At 50.2% G+C, this 17,298-nt stretch overlaps 5 non-coding genes and 10 pseudogenes across 5 annotated transcripts; 10 read left to right on the top strand and 5 right to left on the bottom strand.

The window, feature by feature from the left end:
- Positions 1-108: 108 nt before the first annotated feature.
- On the top strand, positions 109-237 carry LOC137311910 (U2 spliceosomal RNA; annotated as a pseudogene).
- A 928-nt stretch (positions 238-1,165) lies between these two features.
- On the bottom strand, positions 1,166-1,331 carry LOC137311859 (U1 spliceosomal RNA). The gene has a single exon (XR_010960593.1). It is a non-coding gene; the product is annotated as a U1 spliceosomal RNA (small nuclear RNA).
- A 1,231-nt stretch (positions 1,332-2,562) lies between these two features.
- On the top strand, positions 2,563-2,767 carry LOC137311846 (U2 spliceosomal RNA; annotated as a pseudogene).
- An 844-nt stretch (positions 2,768-3,611) lies between these two features.
- On the top strand, positions 3,612-3,740 carry LOC137311927 (U2 spliceosomal RNA; annotated as a pseudogene).
- A 933-nt stretch (positions 3,741-4,673) lies between these two features.
- Positions 4,674-4,839, bottom strand: LOC137311847 (U1 spliceosomal RNA). The gene has a single exon (XR_010960592.1). It is a non-coding gene; the product is annotated as a U1 spliceosomal RNA (small nuclear RNA).
- Positions 4,840-6,070: 1,231 nt separating this feature from the next.
- LOC137311857 (U2 spliceosomal RNA) lies at positions 6,071-6,276 on the top strand (annotated as a pseudogene).
- Positions 6,277-7,120: 844 nt separating this feature from the next.
- Positions 7,121-7,249, top strand: LOC137311926 (U2 spliceosomal RNA; annotated as a pseudogene).
- A 933-nt stretch (positions 7,250-8,182) lies between these two features.
- LOC137311835 (U1 spliceosomal RNA) lies at positions 8,183-8,348 on the bottom strand. The gene has a single exon (XR_010960589.1). It is a non-coding gene; the product is annotated as a U1 spliceosomal RNA (small nuclear RNA).
- A 1,231-nt stretch (positions 8,349-9,579) lies between these two features.
- LOC137311856 (U2 spliceosomal RNA) lies at positions 9,580-9,785 on the top strand (annotated as a pseudogene).
- Positions 9,786-10,629: 844 nt separating this feature from the next.
- Positions 10,630-10,758, top strand: LOC137311925 (U2 spliceosomal RNA; annotated as a pseudogene).
- Positions 10,759-11,691: 933 nt separating this feature from the next.
- LOC137311824 (U1 spliceosomal RNA) lies at positions 11,692-11,857 on the bottom strand. Its single transcript, XR_010960578.1, has one exon. It is a non-coding gene; the product is annotated as a U1 spliceosomal RNA (small nuclear RNA).
- A 1,231-nt stretch (positions 11,858-13,088) lies between these two features.
- On the top strand, positions 13,089-13,294 carry LOC137311855 (U2 spliceosomal RNA; annotated as a pseudogene).
- Positions 13,295-14,138: 844 nt separating this feature from the next.
- Positions 14,139-14,267, top strand: LOC137311924 (U2 spliceosomal RNA; annotated as a pseudogene).
- A 933-nt stretch (positions 14,268-15,200) lies between these two features.
- On the bottom strand, positions 15,201-15,366 carry LOC137311812 (U1 spliceosomal RNA). The gene has a single exon (XR_010960567.1). It is a non-coding gene; the product is annotated as a U1 spliceosomal RNA (small nuclear RNA).
- A 1,231-nt stretch (positions 15,367-16,597) lies between these two features.
- LOC137311853 (U2 spliceosomal RNA) lies at positions 16,598-16,803 on the top strand (annotated as a pseudogene).
- The last annotated feature ends 495 nt before the right edge of the window (positions 16,804-17,298 follow it).

The raw sequence follows: 17,298 nt of genomic DNA, 5'->3' as shown, positions 1-17,298 counted from the left end.
CCCTACAGTAGCAGCAGTGTCACCAGCAGAGGGCTTGACTTGCCATTTCCACTTTGACACTCAGTCTTTTCACACTCAGTCAAATGGCAAACGTCTATTCAGGAGGTTATCGCTTCTCGGCTTTGGGACCGAATATTAAATTGAATTTTGCAACAGGGAGATGGAATAGGGGCTTGGCTCCGTCCACTCCACGCATCGACCCAGTATTGCAGTGTCTCTGGCAACGGTGCACCTCCCTGTGGGGAGATATTCAAAAGGAAAAACAGCTCTTTCCCAGCGTCTCTGTCCGTGTGTACGTATTATGACTGAGAATAAAGCTGATATATTGCACTTACTTTCTCAGCTCAGTGCTATTCTTTTCTTCTCCTGGGCTGAGTGCCGCTCGTTCGCTCGCTCGCTCGCTCGCTCGCACGCAGGCAGCGATTATAATTCAAACTGCAAAATAACTTAACTTTAAACAAGCAGGGTCTGAGTACAAATGAAAACTGCGCTCCTGGACTGGACGGACTGTCTGTTTGTCTCGGTGAGGAAAAGGCAGTGGTGGTGAGGGTGGAGCATTGCGCTCAGGAGGGGAGACTTTCTTTGAGTGGTGCCAATTAATCTGCACCAGAAAATCATCCCCCCGACCGGGATTGGAACCCGGGTCTCAACGATTTAAAAGGTTGCGTCCTCGACCACTGGGCCACCTGGGAACCGCCTGAGGAACCTGTCCAAGAGGCTGAGGACACGCACGCCTGCTCCACGAGCAGCAGCGACCAGCAGGGGGCCGACCGGCTGATCCTTCCCTTTCACAGGCAGGCTTCTGGCCCTCGATAAAACGCCAAAGGTGTTCAGAAGGAAGGCCTGGGGGGAGGGAGGGAGGGACGGCCATTGGAAATCAGCACAAAGCAGGTCCCCTGGAATCTCACACCTCCGACCCAGGAAACAGGTCTCCTGGTCAAAGCAGTCCAGCCATTAACGTGACAATGGACAGGGCCCCGGCAGCTTGAGACACATCTTTCTTTCGATATGCAAGTTCTTTTTAAAAAGGTTTCCTTCCACAGCAGCTCTGAGTGAGAGACTGACTGACATACGTACACACACACACACACACACACACACACAACACCGTCACCCATCCGATTGGTGGACCGCGGGGTCGACAATCTAACTTTTCGTTTCGATGCAGGGGAGAGCGCGAACGCAGTCCCCCACTACCACAAATTTTGCAGTCGAGTATCCCGCATTTGGGGACATCGCAGGCGTCAGCGCACACCCCAAGTGCAATGGGCTAGCCTCGTCCTGGGAGATCCGCCTTCGGGATCACAGATTCTCCCCTGCCAGGTAAGTATGCCTTGTGTCGCCACACACTGCCACTAGACAGCATTCGCTACCTTTTACGATTGCAAGGGCAGGTTTTAAGAATCAAAACGTCCCTTCGCTCGCAACGTGCTGATGCTCTGAGAGATTAATTCCGCTCAAATATCGTACCGTATATCCGATGATACACTCTGGGAGAAAATACTGCAGCGATGCGGTGCCGGCGATGGTTGTTTGCATGTCGCCCTTCAAGGGAAATGTCCCGCCTCCAGTTGTTGCTGTAGCAATATATACACGCGCGTTGTCGTGGTAATATAGAACTGCAAGTTGCCGTTGTCGTGGTAGTTTCGAATCAGCACAAAGCAGGTGCACTCCCTGGAATGTCACACCTGCGTCCCAGAAAACAGGTCTCCTGGTCAAAGCAGTCCCGCCCCGCCCTGGGATTAACGTGACAATGGACAGGGCCCAGTCAGGGAGCAGCTTGAGAGACATCTTTCAATAGGCACTTCTGAAACATTAACGCCTTGTTTCTTTCGACAGTTTAACCAGCCTTTAACACGTCTTGTGTTTTTATTTCCCATTTCCAGCCAGCCAGCCCAGCCAGCCGAGCCAGCATCTGCAGTATTTTCTTTTGATTGGTCTTGCCTGCTGTGGAATGAACGTTTAAACACGAGCTGCTGATTGTCAGCACCTCACCTCTTTCTCAATTGGCCGTTGCAATCTCACTCACTCGCTGTGAGACACGTCACGTCACGTCACTAGTTTTCTTTAAAGCGGTTTCCTTCCACGGCAATGAGTTAGTGACTGAGACTGACTGACGGAGGTCCGTTGAGACGCCACCTTCTCCCATCTGATCGGTGGCCGACTGGCAAATTTACCAATCTGTCAAGCAATCCTAGCAAGAAAGGAAAAAACGGCAACTTCTTTAAACTGATCCACTGTTGCAATTAGAAACGGTGGCAAAAATGTGCCCAGAGTGGGAGAGAACGGCAGTGCTTCCAGACTGCTTTAGACACAGTCAGCCAGAGACCAAAGAGGGAGGGAAAACAGGAGCGGAGATCAATTCGCATCGAGCGCGTTATCGCTTCTCGGCCTTTTGGCGAAGATCAAGTGGTCAAGTGGGGGAAGGCAACCATTTGGAGCCTTCCTGCCATTGTATGCCGGGGGGATGCAGTCAGGGAGAAATCCCCTCGGGCAGAGTGTAGAGCTTTGGCTTGTAGAGCTTTGGCTTGATGTAATGTCACTGCAAGGAATCTGGAATGAATCTGTAAGGCAATAAGGCACCCCAGAGTGTCAGAAAAAAAAAAAAAAAGTTTCTGTTCTTATCAGTTTAATATCTGATATGTCCCCTATCTGGGGACCAAATATTAAATTGATTTTTGGAACAGGGAGATGGAACAAGAGCTTGCTCCGTCCACTCCACGCATCGACCCAGTATTACAGTGTCTCTGGCAACGGTGCACCTCCCTGTGGGGAGATATTCAAAATGCTGAACGGATTTTTGGAGCCTGTATTATTACTCAGAATGCTGAGATATTGCAACTGTGGTTTTCTTGTTTACTCCTGGGATGGATGAGTGCCATTCCCTTTCTTCCTTTTCCCTCTTGCAGTTTTACCTTGGAGGGAAAGACGTCAGTCTCAGGTCACTTTTCAGGAAGCTGCAAGCCTGTGTATTGGGACGTGCCACCTTCCACAGACTTGGTCTCCTGACCTGAAACATTTAACTCCAGTTGTTGTGTGAAAAATTACTGCAGTTTTAAACTGGCAGTTCCAGAATTAATTGTTTCCAAGTCAGACATTTCCCGAAACAGAGAGCGCGAGAGAGACACAATGTTAACGTTTAAACTGCCACAAGCGAGAGGCGAAATAACTTCACGTTGCTGACTTTAAAAATGCGAGCAGACAGTGCGTGTGTGTTTGGAGGGAGTGCACTGTGAATGGCCACATTGGAAGCTGTGAGATCAAACTGTGCTGCTAACTGAGTGTTAAGGTGAGTAAAAGGCACTGGTTTGGGTGGAGCATTGCGCTCAGGATGGGAGATTTTCTTGAACGGTGCCAATTAATCTGCACCAGAAAATCATCCCCTGACCAGGATTCGAACCCGGGTCTCAACGAGTTTTAAATGTTGCGTCCTAACCACTGGACCACCAGGGGAGTTGCCCTCAATCCCCTGCAAACATATACAGAAGGCTGAACACATGGCTCCCTACAGTAGCAGCAGTGTCACCAGCAGAGGGCTTGACTTGCCATTTCCACTTTGACACTCAGTCTTTTCACACTCAGTCAAATGGCAAACGTCTATTCAGGAGGTTATCGCTTCTCGGCTTCGGGACCGAATATTAAATTGAATTTTGCAACAGGGAGATGGAATAGGGGCTTGGCTCCGTCCACTCCACGCATCGACCCAGTATTGCAGTGTCTCTGGCAACGGTGCACCTCCCTGTGGGGAGATATTCAAAAGGAAAAACAGCTCTTTCCCAGCGTCTCTGTCCGTGTGTACGTATTATGACTGAGAATAAAGCTGATATATTGCACTTACTTTCTCAGCTCAGTGCTATTCTTTTCTTCTCCTGGGCTGAGTGCCGCTCGTTCGCTCGCTCGCTCGCTCGCACGCAGGCAGCGATTATAATTCAAACTGCAAAATAACTTAACTTTGAACAAGCAGGGTCTGAGTACAAATGAAAACTGCGCTCCTGGACTGGACGGACTGTCTGTTTGTCTCGGTGAGGAAAAGGCAGTGGTGGTGAGGGTGGAGCATTGCGCTCAGGAGGGGAGACTTTCTTTGAGTGGTGCCAATTAATCTGCACCAGAAAATCATCCCCCCGACCGGGATTGGAACCCGGGTCTCAACGATTTAAAAGGTTGCGTCCTCGACCACTGGGCCACCTGGGGGAGCTGCCTCAACCGCCTGAGGAACCTGTCCGAGAGGCTGAGGACACGCACGCCTGCTCCACGAGCAGCAGCGACCAGCAGGGGGCCGACCGGCTGATCCTTCCCTTTCACAGGCAGGCTTCTGGCCCTCGATAAAACGACAAAGTTGTTCAGAAGGAAGGCCTGGGGGGAGGGAGGGAGGGACGGCCGTTGGAAATCAGCACAAAGCAGGTCCCCTGGAATCTCACACCTCCGACCCAGGAAACAGGTCTCCTGGTCAAAGCAGTCCAGCCATTAACGTGACAATGGACAGGGCCCCGGCAGCTTGAGACACATCTTTCTTTCGATATGCAAGTTCTTTTTAAAAAGGTTTCCTTCCACAGCAGCTCTGAGTGAGAGACTGACTGACATACGTACACACACACACACACACACACACACAACACCGTCACCCATCCGATTGGTGGACCGCGGGGTCGACAATCTAACTTTTCGTTTCGATGCAGGGGAGAGCGCGAACGCAGTCCCCCACTACCACAAATTTTGCAGTCGAGTATCCCGCATTTGGGGACATCGCAGGCGTCAGCGCACACCCCAAGTGCAATGGGCTAGCCTCGTCCTGGGAGATCCGCCTTCGGGATCACAGATTCTCCCCTGCCAGGTAAGTATGCCTTGTGTCGCCACACACTGCCACTAGACAGCATTCGCTACCTTTTACGATTGCAAGGGCAGGTTTTAAGAATCAAAACGTCCCTTCGCTCGCAACGTGCTGATGCTCTGAGAGATTAATTCCGCTCAAATATCGTACCGTATATCCGATGATACACTCTGGGAGAAAATACTGCAGCGATGCGGTGCCGGCGATGGTTGTTTGCATGTCGCCCTTCAAGGGAAATGTCCCGCCTCCAGTTGTTGCTGTAGCAATATATACACGCGCGTTGTCGTGGTAATATAGAACTGCAAGTTGCCGTTGTCGTGGTCGTTTCGAATCAGCACAAAGCAGGTGCACTCCCTGGAATGTCACACCTGCGTCCCAGAAAACAGGTCTCCTGGTCAAAGCAGTCCCGCCCCGCCCTGGGATTAACGTGACAATGGACAGGGCCCAGTCAGGGAGCAGCTTGAGAGACATCTTTCAATAGGCACTTCTGAAACATTAACGCCTTGTTTCTTTCGACAGTTTAACCAGCCTTTAACACGTCTTGTGTATTTATTTCCCATTTCCAGCCAGCCAGCCCAGCCAGCCGAGCCAGCATCTGCAGTATTTTCTTTTGATTGGTCTTGCCTGCTGTGGAATGAACGTTTAAACACGAGCTGCTGATTGTCAGCACCTCACCTCTTTCTCAATTGGCCGTTGCAATCTCACTCACTCGCTGTGAGACACGTCACGTCACGTCACTAGTTTTCTTTAAAGCGGTTTCCTTCCACGGCAGTGAGTTAGTGACTGAGACTGACTGACGGAGGTCCGTTGAGACACCACCTTCTCCCATCTGATCGGTGGCCGACTGGCAAATTTACCAATCTGTCAAGCAATCCTAGCAAGAAAGGAAAAAACGGCAACTTCTTTAAACTGATCCACTGTTGCAATTAGAAACGGTGGCAAAAATGTGCCCAGAGTGGGAGAGAACGGCAGTGCTTCCAGACTGCTTTAGACACAGTCAGCCAGAGACCAAAGAGGGAGGGAAAACAGGAGCGGAGATCAATTCGCATCGAGCGCGTTATCGCTTCTCGGCCTTTTGGCGAAGATCAAGTGGTCAAGTGGGGGAAGGCAACCATTTGGAGCCTTCCTGCCATTGTATGCCGGGGGGATGCAGTCAGGGAGAAATCCCCTCGGGCAGAGTGTAGAGCTTTGGCTTGTAGAGCTTTGGCTTGATGTAATGTCACTGCAAGGAATCTGGAATGAATCTGTAAGGCAATAAGGCACCCCAGAGTGTCAGAAAAAAAAAAAAAAAAGTTTCTGTTCTTATCAGTTTAATATCTGATATGTCCCCTATCTGGGGACCAAATATTAAATTGATTTTTGGAACAGGGAGATGGAACAAGAGCTTGCTCCGTCCACTCCACGCATCGACCCAGTATTACAGTGTCTCTGGCAACGGTGCACCTCCCTGTGGGGAGATATTCAAAATGCTGAACGGATTTTTGGAGCCTGTATTATTACTCAGAATGCTGAGATATTGCAACTGTGGTTTTCTTGTTTACTCCTGGGATGGATGAGTGCCACTCCCTTTCTTCCTTTTCCCTCTTGCAGTTTTACCTTGGAGGGAAAGACGTCAGTCTCAGGTCACTTTTCAGGAAGCTGCAAGCCTGTGTATTGGGACGTGCCACCTTCCACAGACTTGGTCTCCTGACCTGAAACATTCAACTCCAGTTGTTGTGTGAAAAATTACTGCAGTTTTAAACTGGCAGTTCCAGAATTAATTGTTTCCAAGTCAGACATTTCCCGAAACAGAGAGCGCGAGAGAGACACAATGTTAACGTTCAAACTGCCACAAGCGAGAGGCGAAATAACTTCACGTTGCTGACTTTAAAAATGCGAGCAGACAGTGCGTGTGTGTTTGGAGGGAGTGCACTGTGAATGGCCACATTGGAAGCTGTGAGATCAAACTGTGCTGCTAACTGAGTGTTAAGGTGAGTAAAAGGCACTGGTTTGGGTGGAGCATTGTGCTCAGGATGGGAGATTTTCTTGAACGGTGCCAATTAATCTGCACCAGAAAATCATCCCCTGACCAGGATTCGAACCCGGGTCTCAACGAGTTTTAAATGTTGCGTCCTAACCACTGGACCACCAGGGGAGTTGCCCTCAATCCCCTGCAAACATATACAGAAGGCTGAACACATGGCTCCCTACAGTAGCAGCAGTGTCACCAGCAGAGGGCTTGACTTGCCATTTCCACTTTGACACTCAGTCTTTTCACACTCAGTCAAATGGCAAACGTCTATTCAGGAGGTTATCGCTTCTCGGCTTCGGGACCGAATATTAAATTGAATTTTGCAACAGGGAGATGGAATAGGGGCTTGGCTCCGTCCACTCCACGCATCGACCCAGTATTGCAGTGTCTCTGGCAACGGTGCACCTCCCTGTGGGGAGATATTCAAAAGGAAAAACAGCTCTTTCCCAGCGTCTCTGTCCGTGTGTACGTATTATGACTGAGAATAAAGCTGATATATTGCACTTACTTTCTCAGCTCAGTGCTATTCTTTTCTTCTCCTGGGCTGAGTGCCGCTCGTTCGCTCGCTCGCTCGCTCGCACGCAGGCAGCGATTATAATTCAAACTGCAAAATAACTTAACTTTGAACAAGCAGGGTCTGAGTACAAATGAAAACTGCGCTCCTGGACTGGACGGACTGTCTGTTTGTCTCGGTGAGGAAAAGGCAGTGGTGGTGAGGGTGGAGCATTGCGCTCAGGAGGGGAGACTTTCTTTGAGTGGTGCCAATTAATCTGCACCAGAAAATCATCCCCCCGACCGGGATTGGAACCCGGGTCTCAACGATTTAAAAGGTTGCGTCCTCGACCACTGGGCCACCTGGGGGAGCTGCCTCAACCGCCTGAGGAACCTGTCCGAGAGGCTGAGGACACGCACGCCTGCTCCACGAGCAGCAGCGACCAGCAGGGGGCCGACCGGCTGATCCTTCCCTTTCACAGGCAGGCTTCTGGCCCTCGATAAAACGACAAAGTTGTTCAGAAGGAAGGCCTGGGGGGAGGGAGGGAGGGACGGCCGTTGGAAATCAGCACAAAGCAGGTCCCCTGGAATCTCACACCTCCGACCCAGGAAACAGGTCTCCTGGTCAAAGCAGTCCAGCCATTAACGTGACAATGGACAGGGCCCCGGCAGCTTGAGACACATCTTTCTTTCGATATGCAAGTTCTTTTTAAAAAGGTTTCCTTCCACAGCAGCTCTGAGTGAGAGACTGACTGACATACGTACACACACACACACACACACACACACAACACCGTCACCCATCCGATTGGTGGACCGCGGGGTCGACAATCTAACTTTTCGTTTCGATGCAGGGGAGAGCGCGAACGCAGTCCCCCACTACCACAAATTTTGCAGTCGAGTATCCCGCATTTGGGGACATCGCAGGCGTCAGCGCACACCCCAAGTGCAATGGGCTAGCCTCGTCCTGGGAGATCCGCCTTCGGGATCACAGATTCTCCCCTGCCAGGTAAGTATGCCTTGTGTCGCCACACACTGCCACTAGACAGCATTCGCTACCTTTTACGATTGCAAGGGCAGGTTTTAAGAATCAAAACGTCCCTTCGCTCGCAACGTGCTGATGCTCTGAGAGATTAATTCCGCTCAAATATCGTACCGTATATCCGATGATACACTCTGGGAGAAAATACTGCAGCGATGCGGTGCCGGCGATGGTTGTTTGCATGTCGCCCTTCAAGGGAAATGTCCCGCCTCCAGTTGTTGCTGTAGCAATATATACACGCGCGTTGTCGTGGTAATATAGAACTGCAAGTTGCCGTTGTCGTGGTCGTTTCGAATCAGCACAAAGCAGGTGCACTCCCTGGAATGTCACACCTGCGTCCCAGAAAACAGGTCTCCTGGTCAAAGCAGTCCCGCCCCGCCCTGGGATTAACGTGACAATGGACAGGGCCCAGTCAGGGAGCAGCTTGAGAGACATCTTTCAATAGGCACTTCTGAAACATTAACGCCTTGTTTCTTTCGACAGTTTAACCAGCCTTTAACACGTCTTGTGTATTTATTTCCCATTTCCAGCCAGCCAGCCCAGCCAGCCGAGCCAGCATCTGCAGTATTTTCTTTTGATTGGTCTTGCCTGCTGTGGAATGAACGTTTAAACACGAGCTGCTGATTGTCAGCACCTCACCTCTTTCTCAATTGGCCGTTGCAATCTCACTCACTCGCTGTGAGACACGTCACGTCACGTCACTAGTTTTCTTTAAAGCGGTTTCCTTCCACGGCAGTGAGTTAGTGACTGAGACTGACTGACGGAGGTCCGTTGAGACACCACCTTCTCCCATCTGATCGGTGGCCGACTGGCAAATTTACCAATCTGTCAAGCAATCCTAGCAAGAAAGGAAAAAACGGCAACTTCTTTAAACTGATCCACTGTTGCAATTAGAAACGGTGGCAAAAATGTGCCCAGAGTGGGAGAGAACGGCAGTGCTTCCAGACTGCTTTAGACACAGTCAGCCAGAGACCAAAGAGGGAGGGAAAACAGGAGCGGAGATCAATTCGCATCGAGCGCGTTATCGCTTCTCGGCCTTTTGGCGAAGATCAAGTGGTCAAGTGGGGGAAGGCAACCATTTGGAGCCTTCCTGCCATTGTATGCCGGGGGGATGCAGTCAGGGAGAAATCCCCTCGGGCAGAGTGTAGAGCTTTGGCTTGTAGAGCTTTGGCTTGATGTAATGTCACTGCAAGGAATCTGGAATGAATCTGTAAGGCAATAAGGCACCCCAGAGTGTCAGAAAAAAAAAAAAAAAAGTTTCTGTTCTTATCAGTTTAATATCTGATATGTCCCCTATCTGGGGACCAAATATTAAATTGATTTTTGGAACAGGGAGATGGAACAAGAGCTTGCTCCGTCCACTCCACGCATCGACCCAGTATTACAGTGTCTCTGGCAACGGTGCACCTCCCTGTGGGGAGATATTCAAAATGCTGAACGGATTTTTGGAGCCTGTATTATTACTCAGAATGCTGAGATATTGCAACTGTGGTTTTCTTGTTTACTCCTGGGATGGATGAGTGCCACTCCCTTTCTTCCTTTTCCCTCTTGCAGTTTTACCTTGGAGGGAAAGACGTCAGTCTCAGGTCACTTTTCAGGAAGCTGCAAGCCTGTGTATTGGGACGTGCCACCTTCCACAGACTTGGTCTCCTGACCTGAAACATTCAACTCCAGTTGTTGTGTGAAAAATTACTGCAGTTTTAAACTGGCAGTTCCAGAATTAATTGTTTCCAAGTCAGACATTTCCCGAAACAGAGAGCGCGAGAGAGACACAATGTTAACGTTCAAACTGCCACAAGCGAGAGGCGAAATAACTTCACGTTGCTGACTTTAAAAATGCGAGCAGACAGTGCGTGTGTGTTTGGAGGGAGTGCACTGTGAATGGCCACATTGGAAGCTGTGAGATCAAACTGTGCTGCTAACTGAGTGTTAAGGTGAGTAAAAGGCACTGGTTTGGGTGGAGCATTGTGCTCAGGATGGGAGATTTTCTTGAACGGTGCCAATTAATCTGCACCAGAAAATCATCCCCTGACCAGGATTCGAACCCGGGTCTCAACGAGTTTTAAATGTTGCGTCCTAACCACTGGACCACCAGGGGAGTTGCCCTCAATCCCCTGCAAACATATACAGAAGGCTGAACACATGGCTCCCTACAGTAGCAGCAGTGTCACCAGCAGAGGGCTTGACTTGCCATTTCCACTTTGACACTCAGTCTTTTCACACTCAGTCAAATGGCAAACGTCTATTCAGGAGGTTATCGCTTCTCGGCTTCGGGACCGAATATTAAATTGAATTTTGCAACAGGGAGATGGAATAGGGGCTTGGCTCCGTCCACTCCACGCATCGACCCAGTATTGCAGTGTCTCTGGCAACGGTGCACCTCCCTGTGGGGAGATATTCAAAAGGAAAAACAGCTCTTTCCCAGCGTCTCTGTCCGTGTGTACGTATTATGACTGAGAATAAAGCTGATATATTGCACTTACTTTCTCAGCTCAGTGCTATTCTTTTCTTCTCCTGGGCTGAGTGCCGCTCGTTCGCTCGCTCGCTCGCTCGCACGCAGGCAGCGATTATAATTCAAACTGCAAAATAACTTAACTTTGAACAAGCAGGGTCTGAGTACAAATGAAAACTGCGCTCCTGGACTGGACGGACTGTCTGTTTGTCTCGGTGAGGAAAAGGCAGTGGTGGTGAGGGTGGAGCATTGCGCTCAGGAGGGGAGACTTTCTTTGAGTGGTGCCAATTAATCTGCACCAGAAAATCATCCCCCCGACCGGGATTGGAACCCGGGTCTCAACGATTTAAAAGGTTGCGTCCTCGACCACTGGGCCACCTGGGGGAGCTGCCTCAACCGCCTGAGGAACCTGTCCGAGAGGCTGAGGACACGCACGCCTGCTCCACGAGCAGCAGCGACCAGCAGGGGGCCGACCGGCTGATCCTTCCCTTTCACAGGCAGGCTTCTGGCCCTCGATAAAACGACAAAGTTGTTCAGAAGGAAGGCCTGGGGGGAGGGAGGGAGGGACGGCCGTTGGAAATCAGCACAAAGCAGGTCCCCTGGAATCTCACACCTCCGACCCAGGAAACAGGTCTCCTGGTCAAAGCAGTCCAGCCATTAACGTGACAATGGACAGGGCCCCGGCAGCTTGAGACACATCTTTCTTTCGATATGCAAGTTCTTTTTAAAAAGGTTTCCTTCCACAGCAGCTCTGAGTGAGAGACTGACTGACATACGTACACACACACACACACACACACACACAACACCGTCACCCATCCGATTGGTGGACCGCGGGGTCGACAATCTAACTTTTCGTTTCGATGCAGGGGAGAGCGCGAACGCAGTCCCCCACTACCACAAATTTTGCAGTCGAGTATCCCGCATTTGGGGACATCGCAGGCGTCAGCGCACACCCCAAGTGCAATGGGCTAGCCTCGTCCTGGGAGATCCGCCTTCGGGATCACAGATTCTCCCCTGCCAGGTAAGTATGCCTTGTGTCGCCACACACTGCCACTAGACAGCATTCGCTACCTTTTACGATTGCAAGGGCAGGTTTTAAGAATCAAAACGTCCCTTCGCTCGCAACGTGCTGATGCTCTGAGAGATTAATTCCGCTCAAATATCGTACCGTATATCCGATGATACACTCTGGGAGAAAATACTGCAGCGATGCGGTGCCGGCGATGGTTGTTTGCATGTCGCCCTTCAAGGGAAATGTCCCGCCTCCAGTTGTTGCTGTAGCAATATATACACGCGCGTTGTCGTGGTAATATAGAACTGCAAGTTGCCGTTGTCGTGGTCGTTTCGAATCAGCACAAAGCAGGTGCACTCCCTGGAATGTCACACCTGCGTCCCAGAAAACAGGTCTCCTGGTCAAAGCAGTCCCGCCCCGCCCTGGGATTAACGTGACAATGGACAGGGCCCAGTCAGGGAGCAGCTTGAGAGACATCTTTCAATAGGCACTTCTGAAACATTAACGCCTTGTTTCTTTCGACAGTTTAACCAGCCTTTAACACGTCTTGTGTATTTATTTCCCATTTCCAGCCAGCCAGCCCAGCCAGCCGAGCCAGCATCTGCAGTATTTTCTTTTGATTGGTCTTGCCTGCTGTGGAATGAACGTTTAAACACGAGCTGCTGATTGTCAGCACCTCACCTCTTTCTCAATTGGCCGTTGCAATCTCACTCACTCGCTGTGAGACACGTCACGTCACGTCACTAGTTTTCTTTAAAGCGGTTTCCTTCCACGGCAGTGAGTTAGTGACTGAGACTGACTGACGGAGGTCCGTTGAGACACCACCTTCTCCCATCTGATCGGTGGCCGACTGGCAAATTTACCAATCTGTCAAGCAATCCTAGCAAGAAAGGAAAAAACGGCAACTTCTTTAAACTGATCCACTGTTGCAATTAGAAACGGTGGCAAAAATGTGCCCAGAGTGGGAGAGAACGGCAGTGCTTCCAGACTGCTTTAGACACAGTCAGCCAGAGACCAAAGAGGGAGGGAAAACAGGAGCGGAGATCAATTCGCATCGAGCGCGTTATCGCTTCTCGGCCTTTTGGCGAAGATCAAGTGGTCAAGTGGGGGAAGGCAACCATTTGGAGCCTTCCTGCCATTGTATGCCGGGGGGATGCAGTCAGGGAGAAATCCCCTCGGGCAGAGTGTAGAGCTTTGGCTTGTAGAGCTTTGGCTTGATGTAATGTCACTGCAAGGAATCTGGAATGAATCTGTAAGGCAATAAGGCACCCCAGAGTGTCAGAAAAAAAAAAAAAAAAGTTTCTGTTCTTATCAGTTTAATATCTGATATGTCCCCTATCTGGGGACCAAATATTAAATTGATTTTTGGAACAGGGAGATGGAACAAGAGCTTGCTCCGTCCACTCCACGCATCGACCCAGTATTACAGTGTCTCTGGCAACGGTGCACCTCCCTGTGGGGAGATATTCAAAATGCTGAACGGATTTTTGGAGCCTGTATTATTACTCAGAATGCTGAGATATTGCAACTGTGGTTTTCTTGTTTACTCCTGGGATGGATGAGTGCCACTCCCTTTCTTCCTTTTCCCTCTTGCAGTTTTACCTTGGAGGGAAAGACGTCAGTCTCAGGTCACTTTTCAGGAAGCTGCAAGCCTGTGTATTGGGACGTGCCACCTTCCACAGACTTGGTCTCCTGACCTGAAACATTCAACTCCAGTTGTTGTGTGAAAAATTACTGCAGTTTTAAACTGGCAGTTCCAGAATTAATTGTTTCCAAGTCAGACATTTCCCGAAACAGAGAGCGCGAGAGAGACACAATGTTAACGTTCAAACTGCCACAAGCGAGAGGCGAAATAACTTCACGTTGCTGACTTTAAAAATGCGAGCAGACAGTGCGTGTGTGTTTGGAGGGAGTGCACTGTGAATGGCCACATTGGAAGCTGTGAGATCAAACTGTGCTGCTAACTGAGTGTTAAGGTGAGTAAAAGGCACTGGTTTGGGTGGAGCATTGTGCTCAGGATGGGAGATTTTCTTGAACGGTGCCAATTAATCTGCACCAGAAAATCATCCCCTGACCAGGATTCGAACCCGGGTCTCAACGAGTTTTAAATGTTGCGTCCTAACCACTGGACCACCAGGGGAGTTGCCCTCAATCCCCTGCAAACATATACAGAAGGCTGAACACATGGCTCCCTACAGTAGCAGCAGTGTCACCAGCAGAGGGCTTGACTTGCCATTTCCACTTTGACACTCAGTCTTTTCACACTCAGTCAAATGGCAAACGTCTATTCAGGAGGTTATCGCTTCTCGGCTTCGGGACCGAATATTAAATTGAATTTTGCAACAGGGAGATGGAATAGGGGCTTGGCTCCGTCCACTCCACGCATCGACCCAGTATTGCAGTGTCTCTGGCAACGGTGCACCTCCCTGTGGGGAGATATTCAAAAGGAAAAACAGCTCTTTCCCAGCGTCTCTGTCCGTGTGTACGTATTATGACTGAGAATAAAGCTGATATATTGCACTTACTTTCTCAGCTCAGTGCTATTCTTTTCTTCTCCTGGGCTGAGTGCCGCTCGTTCGCTCGCTCGCTCGCTCGCACGCAGGCAGCGATTATAATTCAAACTGCAAAATAACTTAACTTTGAACAAGCAGGGTCTGAGTACAAATGAAAACTGCGCTCCTGGACTGGACGGACTGTCTGTTTGTCTCGGTGAGGAAAAGGCAGTGGTGGTGAGGGTGGAGCATTGCGCTCAGGAGGGGAGACTTTCTTTGAGTGGTGCCAATTAATCTGCACCAGAAAATCATCCCCCCGACCGGGATTGGAACCCGGGTCTCAACGATTTAAAAGGTTGCGTCCTCGACCACTGGGCCACCTGGGGGAGCTGCCTCAACCGCCTGAGGAACCTGTCCGAGAGGCTGAGGACACGCACGCCTGCTCCACGAGCAGCAGCGACCAGCAGGGGGCCGACCGGCTGATCCTTCCCTTTCACAGGCAGGCTTCTGGCCCTCGATAAAACGACAAAGTTGTTCAGAAGGAAGGCCTGGGGGGAGGGAGGGAGGGACGGCCGTTGGAAATCAGCACAAAGCAGGTCCCCTGGAATCTCACACCTCCGACCCAGGAAACAGGTCTCCTGGTCAAAGCAGTCCAGCCATTAACGTGACAATGGACAGGGCCCCGGCAGCTTGAGACACATCTTTCTTTCGATATGCAAGTTCTTTTTAAAAAGGTTTCCTTCCACAGCAGCTCTGAGTGAGAGACTGACTGACATACGTACACACACACACACACACACACACACAACACCGTCACCCATCCGATTGGTGGACCGCGGGGTCGACAATCTAACTTTTCGTTTCGATGCAGGGGAGAGCGCGAACGCAGTCCCCCACTACCACAAATTTTGCAGTCGAGTATCCCGCATTTGGGGACATCGCAGGCGTCAGCGCACACCCCAAGTGCAATGGGCTAGCCTCGTCCTGGGAGATCCGCCTTCGGGATCACAGATTCTCCCCTGCCAGGTAAGTATGCCTTGTGTCGCCACACACTGCCACTAGACAGCATTCGCTACCTTTTACGATTGCAAGGGCAGGTTTTAAGAATCAAAACGTCCCTTCGCTCGCAACGTGCTGATGCTCTGAGAGATTAATTCCGCTCAAATATCGTACCGTATATCCGATGATACACTCTGGGAGAAAATACTGCAGCGATGCGGTGCCGGCGATGGTTGTTTGCATGTCGCCCTTCAAGGGAAATGTCCCGCCTCCAGTTGTTGCTGTAGCAATATATACACGCGCGTTGTCGTGGTAATATAGAACTGCAAGTTGCCGTTGTCGTGGTCGTTTCGAATCAGCACAAAGCAGGTGCACTCCCTGGAATGTCACACCTGCGTCCCAGAAAACAGGTCTCCTGGTCAAAGCAGTCCCGCCCCGCCCTGGGATTAACGTGACAATGGACAGGGCCCAGTCAGGGAGCAGCTTGAGAGACATCTTTCAATAGGCACTTCTGAAACATTAACGCCTTGTTTCTTTCGACAGTTTAACCAGCCTTTAACACGTCTTGTGTATTTATTTCCCATTTCCAGCCAGCCAGCCCAGCCAGCCGAGCCAGCATCTGCAGTATTTTCTTTTGATTGGTCTTGCCTGCTGTGGAATGAACGTTTAAACACGAGCTGCTGATTGTCAGCACCTCACCTCTTTCTCAATTGGCCGTTGCAATCTCACTCACTCGCTGTGAGACACGTCACGTCACGTCACTAGTTTTCTTTAAAGCGGTTTCCTTCCACGGCAGTGAGTTAGTGACTGAGACTGACTGACGGAGGTCCGTTGAGACACCACCTTCTCCCATCTGATCGGTGGCCGACTGGCAAATTTACCAATCTGTCAAGCAATCCTAGCAAGAAAGGAAAAAACGGCAACTTCTTTAAACTGATCCACTGTTGCAATTAGAAACGGTGGCAAAAATGTGCCCAGAGTGGGAGAGAACGGCAGTGCTTCCAGACTGCTTTAGACACAGTCAGCCAGAGACCAAAGAGGGAGGGAAAACAGGAGCGGAGATCAATTCGCATCGAGCGCGTTATCGCTTCTCGGCCTTTTGGCGAAGATCAAGTGGTCAAGTGGGGGAAGGCAACCATTTGGAGCCTTCCTGCCATTGTATGCCGGGGGGATGCAGTCAGGGAGAAATCCCCTCGGGCAGAGTGTAGAGCTTTGGCTTGTAGAGCTTTGGCTTGATGTAATGTCACTGCAAGGAATCTGGAATGAATCTGTAAGGCAATAAGGCACCCCAGAGTGTCAGAAAAAAAAAAAAAAAAGTTTCTGTTCTTATCAGTTTAATATCTGATATGTCCCCTATCTGGGGACCAAATATTAAATTGATTTTTGGAACAGGGAGATGGAACAAGAGCTTGCTCCGTCCACTCCACGCATCGACCCAGTATTACAGTGTCTCTGGCAACGGTGCACCTCCCTGTGGGGAGATATTCAAAATGCTGAACGGATTTTTGGAGCCTGTATTATTACTCAGAATGCTGAGATATTGCAACTGTGGTTTTCTTGTTTACTCCTGGGATGGATGAGTGCCACTCCCTTTCTTCCTTTTCCCTCTTGCAGTTTTACCTTGGAGGGAAAGACGTCAGTCTCAGGTCACTTTTCAGGAAGCTGCAAGCCTGTGTATTGGGACGTGCCACCTTCCACAGACTTGGTCTCCTGACCTGAAACATTCAACTCCAGTTGTTGTGTGAAAAATTACTGCAGTTTTAAACTGGCAGTTCCAGAATTAATTGTTTCCAAGTCAGACATTTCCCGAAACAGAGAGCGCGAGAGAGACACAATGTTAACGTTCAAACTGCCACAAGCGAGAGGCGAAATAACTTCACGTTGCTGACTTTAAAAATGCGAGCAGACAGTGCGTGTGTGTTTGGAGGGAGTGCACTGTGAATGGCCACATTGGAAGCTGTGAGATC

The sequence above is a fragment of the Heptranchias perlo genome, unplaced genomic scaffold, assembly GCF_035084215.1.
Source record: "Heptranchias perlo isolate sHepPer1 unplaced genomic scaffold, sHepPer1.hap1 HAP1_SCAFFOLD_384, whole genome shotgun sequence".
Lineage (NCBI taxonomy): Eukaryota > Metazoa > Chordata > Chondrichthyes > Hexanchiformes > Hexanchidae > Heptranchias > Heptranchias perlo.
The sequence above is the reverse complement of the archived record's forward strand: the minus strand, read 5'-3'. Positions and strand labels throughout refer to the sequence as shown.